Consider the following 15,471-nt stretch of genomic DNA (forward strand, 5'->3'; position numbering starts at 1 on the left):
ATTTAGGAAAAAAAAGTTAGAATTGATTTAAAATTTACTTATTTATTGCACTGGTTCTTAACCATTTGATACTTGGCAGAATGTTGATAAAGCTCTTTACCAAGGCTGCCAAAAAGTAAGTGCTAGAAGGGAAATACAAAGCATTGAGTGTTCCCATTGTAAATCTCCATGTTTGCCATGCCTGTCTGCCTTCGTACCTGTCTAGGCATAATAGCGACGCGTGGAGCAGCTCGGCGTGCATTGCAGCAGGAGAAGGAGGCGGCACCGGGGCGTCGGCGTTGGCCCCCTGCCCGCGGGGAAGGCGGCTGGTCCCCCATCCCTCCCGGGGGGCTGCGGTCGCTGGGGCGGTCGGGGGGCTGGCTGCCCGCGCTGGGCTGTCCCTCAGTTGCCTTTAAACCCTGCCTTTGGAGATGGGGGGGTTTCAGATGGTGTTAGCTGGGGGGTTTGGGGGGGTTGTGTGATTGCATGATGCGGGGGCGTCTGCACGGGGCGCTTCTCTGACCTGGGGAGCGCCGGGCTGTGCGGGCAAGCAGAGCCCCCCGAGAGCCTCCCGAGGCAGCGAGGGGCAGAGGGGCCGGGGAGCGGGTCTCGGGGGACGGGGCTGGGGCGCTGATCCCGGGAAGGGGGGCCGGGCTGTGGGAATTCAGTCTAAGGGGTTAAACTCCCCTTGGGCAGTGGGACGGGACCCTGCCTAACAAGGTCGTAACTTTCCAAAAGCAGAATTTAACCGAACTTGTGAATAAGTATTTCCTAAATTAGCAACGCTGAAAAATACCTCTGTTTGGCTGTGGATGGGTGGTAAGGGCACCACGCTCGGTGTTCAGAAAGTCTCACAGCCCCGGAACAAAAAACACTGCCATAAAATTCTTTTTCTGCCATGTGACCATTGGAGTTTTTAAAAAGCCACATATCTTCAAACCACCAGTAAATAAAACTGCCGATTTTTTTTTCCTTAACATTGCTCATGCCTTTCCCCCCATTGAGTAGCAGGGTGAGATTCGTGCTATAATAAAATCACATTTAATAGCAACATAAAATGCCAATTTCCCAGCAGGGAACGATTTGTTTGAATTGTTCACAATTAAAACAAAGGCTTACATAAATTTCACTGTGGTACTTTCCAAGCTAGATGGCTGTACACTGGGGTCAGAGGCAATGCAAGATCAGGATTTATGATAAATACATTAATTCATGTAACAATTATGAAAAGATGCTTTAAGAAGATACATCAGGTATTAAGATAAAATAACCACTTTATGGCTACAGTACCAACTCACGCTCTCCAATACACTTCATGGCAGAGTACATCAGTTACCAGATGTCTTCCCATTCCACCCAAAATCCAATTTGTCCTATTGCATTTACAAAATCATTTACATCAACAGCATCTGTGACACAAGTGGTAGGTAAACCGGAGCCCATTTTGTTGGGAGGTTTCTGCGTCTCTCCTGGGCACCCTGCCGTGTACCCTTCCCACGATGTCGGCCGTTGCCTGCAGCGTGTCCGAAGGGGACGGGCAGCTCTCCTGCCCTCTCAGGGTGGGTTCGGTGTCTGCGGTCCTGGGCTGCAGGGAGACGGGCAGCCCCCCTCTCACGTGCCGCGTCATTTTGCAATGATTTCTTGGGCTCTATCTTCATTTTCCAGGAAATTCGGATGAAACCCAGCATGAGATCGAAATTTGTGATTTTTGTTTTGTTCATAAAATGGTGGAATTTCAGACTGGTTTGGAAAAGATGCCATTAAATGTCATTTTTACAGTTTTGCCATTTAAGAGTTCCCAGCTCAAGTGCTCTTGACTTCGTGTTTGCCTCTGGGACAGCCCACAATGTGCTGGTTTATCCTTAGCCTTTCCCCTGCTTCAGTGTGAGTTTGCGTTGTACTCCAGGCACACGGACAGTTTTGCTACGTAAAGCACAAATACTGGGATTTTACAGACAAAGACTCCTTGGCTGTACAGTGCTAGCTATCCCATCGCAGGCTTCAAGACGTTCCTAGTGCCGGTGCTCTTGCCGAGCTCCCGCTGGGGGACTGGCCTTGGAGAGTACCCAGGGCTCCTCAGGCTCAGGTTCTGCGGTGCTGCCGTAGGGGTCCCAACCATTTCACGTCCATAAATCCAAGATATAGTCACTGCTGGCTCCTTCAGATCCGGCTGCCCCTCATTCTGGAGGTGCCTGTTTCTGCCGGTACCTGTGCCCCATCCCCTGGAACCAGGGAGCAGCTCGATGCTGGTCCTCGGGCTCCCACCACTCGCCCTGTCCTCCCCTTAGACCCAGCCCCAAGGGAGCCGCACGCTAAGACCAGCCCAGGAGGAGGCCCGTGGGGCTCCCGGGCTGCCCTGGTGCCTCTGAACCTGCTGATCCCGCCAGCAGTGATGCGCTGGCCCACCAGACCGCCTCCCATGCTGCAGGTGCACGCTCCCCAAAGCCCAGGCTGCCTCCACGCAGCGTCCCTCTGGTCATCGACCCGCTGCCCTGACCCCAGCTCTCCCCTGCAGCTCGTCCAGCAGCGGGAGGTGACAACTGAAGCTTGAATGACTTACTGGCCACAGGATGGTGACTCCTTGCCAGAAGTGGCTCGCTGTGTCCAACCGTGGTCGGGGTCCTTCCTGATGCCCCTCAGCACTGCCCAGGCAGAGGAGCTGTGGGGCTGAGCTCCCGGGGACCAGCCTCCCTGCCTGCTCAGCCCCTGCCCGGCTCCTGCCCATGGCCGTGCTGAGCCCCAGTGCCCCGGGAGAAAGTGGCCTCATCCAGGCACCACGACCACGCGCAGCCGAGATCTCTCACAAGTGCCTTGGGGGGCCTTGGCCGGGGCAGTTGCCAGGCAAAGCCGCGGAGCCGCAGCAGACCCAGATGGCCGCTCTCCCGCCGGGCCGTGCCCCGTGCGGGCGCCCAGCGGTCCTAACCCACTGGGCACCCAGCGTTGGACCGCACGCCCCGTGAGGGCACCGGCCAGCGTCGCCAACACGTCGACAAGTTCGGTTCATTTCCTTCTCAAGATTACGGATAATTTCACTTATTAGTGGACCTGAAAGTATTATATATAGTGCCCGTACATTTTAAAATAAAAAAGTCTAAATATTCAACTAGTCAAACTGTGACTGGAGGAGCGGTAACTAGAGAAACCCTCTAAAGGAGATCAAAAGTTCGTTGATCTCAGATGCCCGAGCCCATGGAATAGCCGATAAAAACTTGCTCTGAAGCAAAACTGGAGGAGTGGTGATGGTGGTAAATATTCTTATTCAATACATCATAGGCTTGGCACAGCCCCAAAGCATAATTAAGGATATTCTCTGAGGTCACAACAGGGAATTTAAAGTTTAAAAAATAACAAGTAAGGGGAATCCTTCTAATCATAGGCTCTGTTGATTCAAGATCAAACCACATGAAAAGATTGAGGGGAAACTGCTGATGCAGCAGCTAATATGGCCACTAATTGCATCACTAATGCGCTAGGACAGGGGTTATACTTTCTGCTTGATGTGATACATGCCGAAAAAAGTGACCCATTGTGCCCAATTAAGTGAAGTGGGCACGGCTGGGAGCTGGCTTGCAGCGGACGGAGCTGCAACTGTAGGAGGAGCTGAGCAAGGGGGCCTTGGATCCCCTCCCAGCCTGCTGCCAAACGCAGCTTCTGCTCCCTCCGGCAGCTCAGAAAACCCATGCTTGCTTTTTTTGCTTTCCTAACACTTGCTGGGAGGTTTTTGGGTTTGGCTCGAGTGGGATGTTTCTTTGTTTTAAGAAGAATGAGTGTGAGCGGGCTGGGCACCGGGCTGCTGTGGGACTGCTCGTCCCGTGCTGCCGCAGCAGCCCCTCGCCTCCCTGGCCAGGAGGCTCTGCCCTGCCCTGGGAGAAGCGTTTGCTCTGAGGAGCCACGGTGGGAAGGACTCGTGCTCGCAGGGATGGCGAACTCCTGCTCAGTACCATCCCCTCTGAAAGCCACACTGTGCTTGGGACGCCGGGGAGCAGGGCCAGCCCAGCTACCCCAGTGCCCCCCCAACGGGGTGACCCAGCAGGGCCAGGGCACCATTGCCAAAGTCTTTTCAAGACTCCTTTTTTTATTTTCTTTTATTTTCTTTTCTTTTCTTTTCTTTTTCTTTTCTTTTCTTTTCTTTTCTTTTCTTTTCTTTTCTTTTCTTTTCTTTTCTTTTCTTTTCTTTTCTTTTCTTTTCTTTTCTTTTCTCTTCTCTTCTTTTCTCTTTCTCTTTCTTTTCTTTTCTCTTCTCTTCTCTTGTCTTCTCTTCTCTTCTCTTCTCTTCTCTTTCTTCTTCTCTTCTCTTCTCTTCTCTTCTCTTCTCTTCTCTTCTCTTCTCTTCTCTTCTCTTCTCTTCTCTTTTCCCTTCCCTTCCCTTCCCTTCCCTTCCCTTCCCTTCCCTTCCCTTCCCTTCCCTTCCCTTTCCCTTTCCCTTTCCCTTTCCCTTTCCTTTTCTTCTTTCCTCCTTCCTTTCTTTTTCCTCCCTTTGTTCCCCCCATCTTCTTTTTTTCTCTTCATGTTAATGAAGGAAGCCAAGTTGCACCCAACGCACAGCACTTCCCTGCCCTCCGTCTGCACGCAGCTGCCTCTTTCCTTTGCCTTTAGTCCCGACAACTTACAAATAATTGCAACAAGCCTGCTTTGCTCACAGATGGTGTCTGGGGGAGGACAAGGAGGGCAAGGACAGAGTCAGACTTGAGTGCTTTGTGGTCACAAGGCCTTCACACACAAGCATATGTGTGTGCATATATATATATATATGTATATCTCATCATAGCTATATGCATATTTAACTCGTGACCGTCCCGTGGCTGCCCCCGTGCCATGTGGAGGGGCCGTGCACACCCGCCACGCTGTGCCCCGGTGCCATCCGTCGCCCTGCAGCAGCAAGCGCTGCCGGAGCCCAGCTGCACACACGGGTGCCCATACTTCAGCGCTGATAGTATTTGCAAGAGGGAGGGAGGAGAATTAAAAAAAAAAAAAAAGAAAAACAAACGCTGGCCTGAGGCACGATGAATCGAATCCCAGTAGTTATGAATAATGCAGTAAAATCCAGCAGAGCATTACCCACGCCGAACGACGGCGAGGAACCCCTCTGCTCTGTGCTGAGAGGGTGTTTTATGGGAGGCATCGTGCTGCTCCTGCCGCAGGGAAGCGTCCCTGGCCACTGCCTGGGACAGGACGGGACACTGCGGGGGGACGTGCAGGTAAAGGACAGGTACCAGCGACATCTCTTGTGCTATGGTTTCACTTCATCCTCTTGCTGGTCACACTGTATAGCACGCACTCCTGCTTGCTCAGCGTGTGTGTGTGTGTAAAATATTTATTACTAAAGAATAATATTAATAGCTTAAAGTTTTATGCAGCATATATACAGATTACATTATATACATCTCATCAGAAGGACTCTCTGTAGGTGCTTAGGGTTTGGTACCTGCTCCGTGTATGGCTGCGGTCCCCCACTGCCCCGCACGCCCTGGCCCTGCTGCAGCCCCGCAGGTCCCCCGGGGACCCGAGGCGGAGGCCCCGGCCCCACGCAGCCACCCTGTCCCCCAGCCTGGGACTGTCTTTCCAGTGGGAACAACCATTGCTTCACTGCGAGACACCTGCGGTGAGCCCCAGGTGAATGCCGTGCATAGTTTGCTGTGCGTGCCTTTCTAATTAATTACCTTAATAGAACTGTACCATGTTAATTTGAAGATTACCGTGAATGGGCACTAAAAGCAACGCAGCCCCACTCAGATACAAACGCTGACAATAAAGCGGCTCGAAGCTGGGGGTGTAAGGGGTTCAGCACCCAGTGAGTGCCTCCAGGAGGGGAAACAGCAGGTGGCTTTGTGCAGCATGACCAAAGAGCCCCTTCTGCGAGGTATGGTAACCCATGGATTAGTCAAACACCTCTGAACGAGCTTCACCTCAGGAGACGAGCAAAAAGAAGGGGAAAGGCCAGCCCAAAGAGAAGTCTAACTTGCCAGCAGCTTTGCTGTCACACACCAGCCCCGCAGAGCTGCCCACCGACGGGCTGCCCCGGGAAATGCCACCGAACGTGCTCAGGTTTTGCTGCACTCTCCTGCTGTCGGAGACATCCCTTGGGAGCGGGTGTTAATCAGCCTCACAGCTAATGAGACCGTGCACAAGAGGCCGAGTCCTTCAAACCCCCGTGCCCTGGCTGCTGCTGTGGGGAGCTGCCCGCTCCCTCCCGGCTGGGCACGGGCACCCCAGCTCTGGCTGGGGACTGGGGCAGCTGCGTGCGATGCCCAGGATGGTTGCACCGCTGAGAGGGAGGACAGGGCTCATCCTGGCTCCATCCCATCTCCTGAGCCCCGGCCGGGCTGGGCACCGCGCTGCTGCTGTGCAGGAAGCCACGCGTGTCCCCAGGGAGGCACCGGGAGCGCAGAGCAAACACTGGGCAAGCGCTTCACCCGCAGGGCTCGTGGCTGCCGGCGCTGTGAGGCCGCAGGCACGGAAGGGCCTCCCTGTTCCCCAGGAGCAACACAGCTGTGATCGCCCCGGCTGCGGGAGGCTGGGGACAGGGACCGTCCCAGCGAGAGGGACTGGAGTGAAGTCACTGATAGAGTAATGCACTTGGAAAAACACAGGCTGCCAAGGGAATCAGGAGCTCTGAAACCATAATATTTGTCCAATAAGCTATTAAGAAATATTATCTGCCTAAATAACATTCACAAACAGTTTGATAAATATTTTTCCCTTGCCAGAAGTACAGTGCTTTTGCCATTTCTCCTTACAGATGGCCTTATTAATGCTGTTCTACAAATGGTCGACTTGTGTTTTTCAAATTACTGAACTATCGGTCACTCTTTAATTGCAGCCGTGTCCGAACCACTGCCATCCACCGCGCAGCAGGAGGGGTGCGGGCAGAGATGCGTCTCTGCCACCAGATCCCAGAGGGCTGAGCCCGCTGTCCCCGTCCCCGCCACGGCTGTCTGCCTCGGCCACCGGCCCCACCGCAGCCGCAGCTATGCTCCTGCAAGAAGCAATCCTAAATTTAAAACATTTAAAACATGAGCATTTTTTAATTCCTCATTTCTTTCACACTCTTTTTTCCCATTTTCACTTGCAGGTGGTACTTCTGTAGCCAAGCTGCAGAAGACCTGCACGTGTTCCTACCACAAAGAACAAAAGTACCTTTCTACAAGGCTCAAACCAGAGCAACTACCAAAAAAATAAAACAACCCAACCCTTGGCAAACCAAAAGAAACCTGATGGATGTTGCTTTCATACCCTCCCCTGTTTGCTTCTTCCCAGGTGCGGGTCAGGTCCCTTGCCCGCCCGCATCCCCCTGCCCCAGGGCCAAATCCTGTCCCGCTCTGGGGCGAGGGGCTGCTGCGCTGCTGGGGCCATGGGGATCCCCCCCTCGGGGACCAGGGGACTCATGGCACTGGTAGCCCTTGGTCCCCCCCTGCCACGGCCAGCACTCGCTCCCATCACGGCCACTAGCTGCGGCTGGGATTTGCTGAGCATAATGGGTCTGAAAAGGCTCAAAGCTGTTGGTCTAAATATATCATTGTTGCTGGGGAAATAAATAATAAACAGAGGAGTGATTATGATCTTGCGGTTTAATTGGTTCTCCTTATTGTGGCTGGAGGGCCGTCCCCGGCTGTTTCAGAGGAGCAGGCATTTCAGGTACCAGGCCAACACAAGGCAACATTTACTTAACAAAAAACCCAACCAAAACCAAATTTTAAAAAAAGAGCAAATAAAATAAAGGCAGATGCAGGCCAGAAAAAGCACGTGCATTTCCCAGTCCCAGAAATATTTATTATAGATTATGACTGCAGCAAAATTAATAAGCTCTAAAAAGGCACATGTAAAATACCTACAAAATCTATCAGACTAGCAAATAAAAGGCAACCATATATCAAATGGGCATGTTTTTTTTCCATCCCTCCCCTATGCAGGCAGCTCCACGAAGGATGGCTCTGGCAGCCAGGGCCAAGGGGAGGAGGCAGCACAGCCCCGCTCCCGCCGCCGCCCCGGGCCGCCTCCCCAGCCCCTCGCCGGCCGCCAGACCCCCGGCAGAGGTGCCAGCACCCCGGGCTCCGGCCAAGGTTGCCAGGCCGGCGGGGCGAGGAGGCCACGATGTGGCACTTTCTGCTGCAACAGCCCAGCCGTGGCTGCCGGCCAGGACGGTAGTTCTCCCTCCGGAGTAAATTATAGGTAAACAACATTAGAATAAGCTTGTTTGCACAAGAGCTGCGCTAACAGTGGCTGGAAATATGAGTTAAAACCAAAACCCACAACCACTTGCTGCAGCAGCAGCAGCAGGTCCTGGCCGGCTGGGCTGCAGGGCCACAGGAGGTCACTGGCCCCACCGGCCCCACCGGCCCTGCTGCAGCCCCAACACCTCCGGACTGGCCCCGGGCACCTCCTGCCACGGCAGAGTAAGCCATGCGGCCGCATTTCTCAGTGCAGGCTTGAGAAAACCTCTTTGCTGGCTGCCTCAATAGCAAAAACCAGCCGGGGAGGCTGACGGTGCTGCCCCATCAACTAGAAATAAGAACTTAGGTTATGTAAGGCTCCAGCAGTTTTCTTTCAAACCTCACTTCTCCCAACAAGTTTTGCATGAAGCTAATTTTTTTGCTTTGATTAACAGAAGCCCTTGTTTCTAATTCTATTTTAATATTTTCTGAGCCTGCTGCAGCTGTAGCAAGACACCCCAGCGTGTTGTGAGAGCACTGGGCTGGTGGATACGAAAGCGCATGCCATGAAGCGCTCTTGGGGTCTGAAGGCTTTCGCAGAGGTGACAGTGCCGCCCGCCGCAGCCAGACACGCCAGCACGGGGGCGGCTGTGCCACCTCTCCCCACCCGGGCAGAGCCTCCCCGCACCCCTGAGCTTCAGAAATGAAAGCTGGGATTAAAACCGAGCAGAGCAACGGGGCCAGGCTGGGCACTGAACGCCCGTGCCACAGAGACGCTCACAGCGGAGGGGGTCTGCCTTTGCTCTGAGTCACATCTCAGCCGTTCTGCTGCTCATTCGCGGTGCCTTTTTCATTGCCCATTACTTCTTCTCTATTCTTAACTCACAGGTGGTTGTTAACGAAAGCTCTGATCAATTTGAAGATATTTAATTACCTAATTGTCTAGGGTAACCAGCTCGACCTTGCCTTAGAGCAGGGAAGGGGGAGCAGCAGGTGGGACGCGATGCTCTTGCAGAGCCGGGGAGCCGCGGGGGGCTGCCGGGGAGGTGGGCCACGCGTCGGCAGGGACACAGAAAGCTCAATATGGAAATGGGTTTATTTAAACTCCGCCAGCACTCCCACATCCAGACCATCTTCCCTGCCTTCCCCATATAATTTGAGCCCTGCGGCAGATTTCCAGGCTGCCCGGCTGCTGGGGCTTTTTTTCCCCTCCCTGAGTGCGTCAGTGAGTTTTAGAGCACAGGTGCGATTTTCTAGACCCCTTTGTCTGAGGTTTAGAATCAAGAATAAGCTTCATTAACAGAAGGGAGGATTTATAATAAGTAATAGCTAGGTGCTACCTCGTGAGCCGTCAAACAGTTGTGCTAAATTACAAGCTGCTTTGCTGTGCTTGTCTTCAAATAATCAGCTCCTCACCCAGAGAATAGAACTTTAAACGGCTATTTCTTAAAAAAAACTTGCTTTTAATCTTTATTTCCCAAAAGCTAAAAATTTGAATTAGCCCAAATGTACAAGCTATAATTGCTTTGAGGTTTCTGGTTTGTTAGAATAATTAAAATACCATGCACTTGCTAAGCAGAATATGTCCCTTCAGCATTGGGCTTTCTTTTTTTGTGTAGGTAACTTTCCCCAGCTACAGACCAGTCTGACTTCAATCACTGCTGCACTGAACTGGTGAAAATTCGACCGGTGTGGGCGCTGCTCAGGCTCTCGCTGTCAGCCACTCGTGCAGCCCCGTCCGGCGGGTGCCGGCTGGCCGCGGCCACGTGGATCCCCGCGGAGTGCGAAGCCGTGTGGGTCGGGCCATCCCGCTTCCCGCGGACCAGCAGCAGCAGATGGCCAGGATCCAGCGGGGAGAGCAGCGTGGTGATGCGGCCTGACGTTGCCCTTGCAGGATGGCTGCAGGGGGATTGCTTGGTGCTTGCAGGGATAACCAGGAATGAGGGATCGGATGAGCGTGCGGTCCGCGCTGAACTGGCTGGAGTGCATCCACCGTCCCTGTCCCCATGTGTCACCGTGGGTGGTATGGATGCAGCAGTAACACACCTTAAGCACCGACACGCATGGTTTGTCTGTCCCACCTGCTTGATTAAAGCCTGTGCAACCGCGAGGTCCCCGCTGCAGCGCTGAGCCCTCGCTCCCTCCTGCTCCTGGAGGTCTGGGTGGGGAGGGCCCTGTTGCTTCCTCTCGGGCACGGCCGCCTGCGTGCATGGCCCTTCACAGCCGCCGCTGTCCACGGAAAGTCCTGCATGTATTTATGGGATTTAAAAAAACTGGGGGAGATGGGATTTCTTTAGGAGAAAAGCAAGTGAGCCATGTCCCAGCAGTGATAAGCTTCTAAACTGAGCACAGGGAGGGCGCAGCCACAAGCCAGTGCCTCCTGCCAAGTGCTGTCATCCATCAGGAATGGCCCGGCCGGCTCCTGCTCGGGCACCGCCAGATCCCCCCGACACGGGAGGGGAAATCGCCCCGCTCCCCTCCCACTTCGCCCCAGCCACCCGGCAGGGATGTGGGTCTGCCGGGGCGCTGCCGTGGGTGGGTGCTGGCTGGCAACGGTGGGGCCGAGCACCCACCACGGCCCTGCAGCCCATCCCGGTGCCGGTCACAGGGCTGGTCTTGTGTTTTGTCAAGCGGGTCCATGGGTTGTCACTGCTGCAGCATAAAAAAAATACCCCAGTGCTTCTTTTAGAGCGCACCCTCCAGCCTGAGAGAGGTGACGTTAGACGCTGGGCTCATTTGGCCATTAAATATAAACAGCTCTTAAAATAAAATACAAAAATCTTCCCAGAGGGGTGCTGCAGGATGCTCGTGCTCCTGCCTGCAGCCGGCACAGCGGCGCCCTGCTCCACGGGGACAACGTGTGCAGCCCCTCGCTGCCGCCGGTAGCCCCAGGTGCCCAGGGCCACGGGCGAGGGAGCACCTTCCCCTTCCCTGCCTCCGCTCCCTTTTCATCCCCGTTCAGAGCACATTGTGCACAGCCCTCTCCGACCCACTGACACGGATTGCAGGCTGAACAAGCAAACGCCCCTTTTTTTTTTTTCACGCTGGCATCGCTTTCCGAGCTCACGCCTCCATCCCTGTCTCCAAAACAAGGGACAATGTTGAAATGCTGCTAAAGAAAAGATGAAAAAAAAGAGACTCACGTCCCAGGTGCCATGGGGCAGATGCCTCCGGCAGCCCCCCGGTGCAGATGGCCTGCTAAGGGGACGGGGTCCTGGGGGCTGGCGAGGGGACGGGGCCCTGCTCCTGCCCAGCAAGGCTTGTGACACGGCCTCAGAAATGCTGAGCAGATGCCTTCCCGGCCAGTGGAAAAAAGCTGATGTGTAATCAAGCCTGCGCCTGCTTCCAGGGAAATAAAGTTTCCTTGTTTTGAGTAGAAGCACAGGTTTGCTTCTCTATCGGTACCCGTTCCCATGTCCCGCAGCCTGGCTGCAGGCAGACGCAGAGCATGCACAGCCGCTCGCAGGCGGCCCTGCCGGGAGGATATTTCTGTGCTCTGTATTTTATTACCAAGTGCTATTCCAGGCTGGCCGTGATTTACTGCGCACTGCTCCAGCGAGCACTGGAATCACGAGTTTTGTACTATTTCAACCATTTCTGGAAATCACACCAAACACTCTGATAAGAAGCAGGGATCAGAGGCGGATTTGCCCAAAGGCTGGGGCGGGCGGGGAGCAGAGGCAAGGCAGGCGCGGGGCTGGGACAGCTCTGCCGGGTGACAGAGGGACAGTGCTGAGCCCAAGCGGGAAAAAATGGTTTCCTGGGTGCTGAGCAACTTTTTTTTTTTTTTTTTGCCTTTGCAGGGCTATGCACTTGAAGGCAGAAAAGAATATAAATGACGTTGCTATAGGAAAGATGTGTCACTGCAAAACTGCAAAGAGGGAAAGCAGCTCTTTGGGACAAAGAAAAATCAGGTTTTGGGGTGGTTTTTTTTCTTATTCCTCTCTTCAAAGCCTGCCTGGCTCTCTCACAAGCCTCGCGCGGGCTGGATGAGCCTGGGAGCCCCAGTGGGGCTTGGGGTGGAGAGTCCCCTTTCCGCAAACACAGCTTGCAAAGGCAAATATCACTAGAGAGTGCGTGGCAGAGATCTCTGTGGACATGGGGAGAAGCAGAAGACCCTTTTCATTTTCCTATGGCAAAGCACGATACCAATTTTTCAGCTTTTGTACGGTGGCCATCGTCTCATGCTTACAGCTTAAAGGGCTTCACACAAAGTGAGGTTCTACCTTTGGGCATCAAAATCTTTGTAAAACAGCTACTGGAAAAAGTACTGTCTCCATGAAAACCCCCTTTCCATGAGCCCTTATCCGCTGTACCTCCCATGAACTTGTGTTTCACTCTCTTGATTTCCTGACCCTTGTGCCTTGAGTAATGGGCTCTGCTGGCTGTGGCTCCCCCACACCCCACACCAGGACCGCTGCAGGTGTCAAGGGAGCAGGGCAACGTTTCGGCCAGCTGCGAGGAGCCCGCTGACCGAATCCCACCCTTACACAAACAGCAGCTCTTGGGAAACTCCCCACTTCCCCCGGTACTGCCCCGAGAGGGTGCGGGCCGGCAGAGGAGAAGCCTAACGCCAAACTAAATCCTCCTGAAAAGTCATCTAAATGAAAGAGATGAAGGGGATGCAGCTCCTCGTGCCCGAGCACCACCTGCAGCCCCAGCGCTCCTCGGGGCAGACCATGGCCAGAAACAAAGGAAAGGCTCTTAGATGCACCACAGGGACTTAAACAAATATTCCTTGAAGCGGTTTGGGTTTGTGCTGTGAAATCTCTCAGATAAATCAGAATAACTCTCTTCAGTATTTAAACAGAGCCATCAGCTGGCTATTGCGGGACCCAGACGTGGCAGCGCTGTGAGGCTCTAAGGAGCATCCTCCTCCCATCCCTCACTGCCACCCTCTTTTAAGCTGTCAGCAGAAGTGAAACTAAAATAAGCGATATCCTTCTTCAAGGGAAAATTCCAGTGCTTCAACTGCAATTTACAAAATAAAGTGGCAGCAGAGCCTGAAATCAATACAACAAAACTTCTGTCTCAGGATTAGCGTGCAGCCCGCTCCCCGAAGTGAAGGTGTTCGTCTCGCCGTGTCGCAGTGCAGATGGACACGCCGCGGCGTGCGCACCCACATGTGTACCTCCGCAGCCGGAGGGCACTCGTGCGGGAAGGTCCCATCCCTTCGGTGCCCCAAGGAGCTGTGATGGTTTGGTACATGTTCACAGCACCTAACTCCATCCAGCATACGATGACCGTTCAGACTAAGTCTGCATTAAGCACCAGCAGGGACCAGCAGGAGCCCATCTGCAGCTTAACGCGTTGGCGCTGAGGACACAGCATCCACACACCTGTGTGTTACAGCAATAACCGAGCACTGTGCGGCTACGGAGCACGGCTGTAATTAGCTGTAATGGTCTGGGCTGCTATTCAGGCCACTGAACTCGGCAGAAGTCTTCTCGAGACAAGACAATTACCAGGAGGATGTTTTGTCTGACTGCGGAGCCAGATGGGAATCTGAAAAATTCATGGCCAGAGTCTGAAATTGTTGCTCTTACTGAGTAATAGCCTGCTCACAAAAAAGCAGCCAAGCCAATCCAACACCAACTCAACCCAATCCAGCCCCAACCCAGCCCAAGCCCAACCCAACCCAACCCCAACCCCAACCCAATCCCGGCCCACCCCCACCCCACCCCAAGCCCCCAGCAGGGCACCGGGAGGTGCGACAGGAGCGCTGGCAGCAGCCTGGGTGCTCCCAGACCATCCGAGGTGCTTCGCTTCCTGCTGTGAAACCCCGCAAAACCAGTAAAGAGACAAGGGCCAGCAGCTCGAACACGGGCCCGCGGGTACCTCAGAAATGCCACGCGTGTCGGTAGCCACCAGGATGCGGGGACCAGGGCTGGTGCACAGTGCCCCTGCCATGGCCAACCCGTGGGACTTGCGCTATTGACCTGAAATATGGCAGGACTGCACCGAGACTCATTTGACATCTGTTTCAACAGATATTGTTGCACCATGTCCTTTTTTTTTTTTTGGTTTAAGGCCTACAATGATGGGACAGGGAATACAGGAGAGACTTTACCTATCGGCAAGTCTGACTATCCCTGCTTCCTTATAATTTTGACTGATGACTTTAATATTAAGCAGCAAATGTCATGTCAAGCTGGTTTAAAAAAATATTTTCTAGCTTTAATTTCTCTTGGAATAAACCAATGTTTACTCCAGTATTAAAGCTGGCCCAAAATGGGAACATTTAGTAAGCAAGCATTTCAGCCAAATTTTTCTTTTGGAAAGTTTTAATTAAAAAAAAAATATTCCACTAGCTCTCCTGTAAGAGCAATAACTTCTGCTTATGCTTTATTTTCCTTTCCTCCAGAAGACGTCTTGTGAATACGTTTGCGTGGGACTTATGTTCCCAATGACTCTCTAGGCAGTAAAAAGCTCCTAAGTGCCTAGGAAAAGGAATTTACTCCTGTCTCAGAATAACTTGAGCATCTGAAGAGCCAAAGGGGGACAGTGCACTGAAAACTTTTGTGGGGATAAGGACTGGCAGCAGCCTGCTGGTGCAGAGCCGCCTGTGCTGGTGCTCCTGCAGCGTTACTAAAGAGGTCCCTAAATACCGTATCCCTTAAATATGCCTTTTAAGGCGTTTCTAATGCATTTCAAATTCTCATTTGTCCATAGTACACTTTCTTATCAGAGGCTAAAAGAGTCACGTTTGAGACAGAAGACACGTTTGAGACAGAATCCCTGTCTGAGCTGAAAGCCACCGGCTCCAGCAGCGTCCCACGAAGGCAGCAGAGATCACGCTGGAGGAGCGGCTTGGGATGGGACGGTCCCAAACACAAGCAAATAGTGCTGACAGATGAAAATTAAGCCTTTTTTTCCCCCTCCTTTCCATTAGTCCTTCCCGTTCCTCTCCTACACTCCTGGAAAGGGGTTTCTGTACTGCCTGCCCCAAGCAGCGCAGGTGCCAGAGCCAGCTCTGAGCACCCCCCGCGGTCCCAGCACCGGTCAGCAGCACCGCAGCGCTGCTGGGGCTGGATAAAGCCCAGCCCAATCCTCTGCTTCAGGAAAAATCAACAAATGGTACAAATGTTCACTATTAAATCCAAGGATGAACATGAACCAGCAACTTGCTAGTGAAACGCTGGCTTTTATCCCTACAAACCTCTCAGCCCTCTTCACCCAACACCTTAAAGCAGAAAACATGGGACAGTTTGGAGGCTTCACCCCTGCCCGAACAGCACCAGCCAGGTGATGTGCCCAGCGCGTCCCCAGAGGGGCCGGTGTGTCGCTTATGGGGAGGTTACAGTCCCGGGGAGCTGAGCTGTACCACACCCGCCCTAGAAAT

Source organism: Nipponia nippon, unplaced genomic scaffold, assembly GCF_047370975.1.
Source record: "Nipponia nippon isolate SJK-2023a ecotype South Korea unplaced genomic scaffold, ASM4737097v1 scaffold_17, whole genome shotgun sequence".
Lineage (NCBI taxonomy): Eukaryota > Metazoa > Chordata > Aves > Pelecaniformes > Threskiornithidae > Nipponia > Nipponia nippon.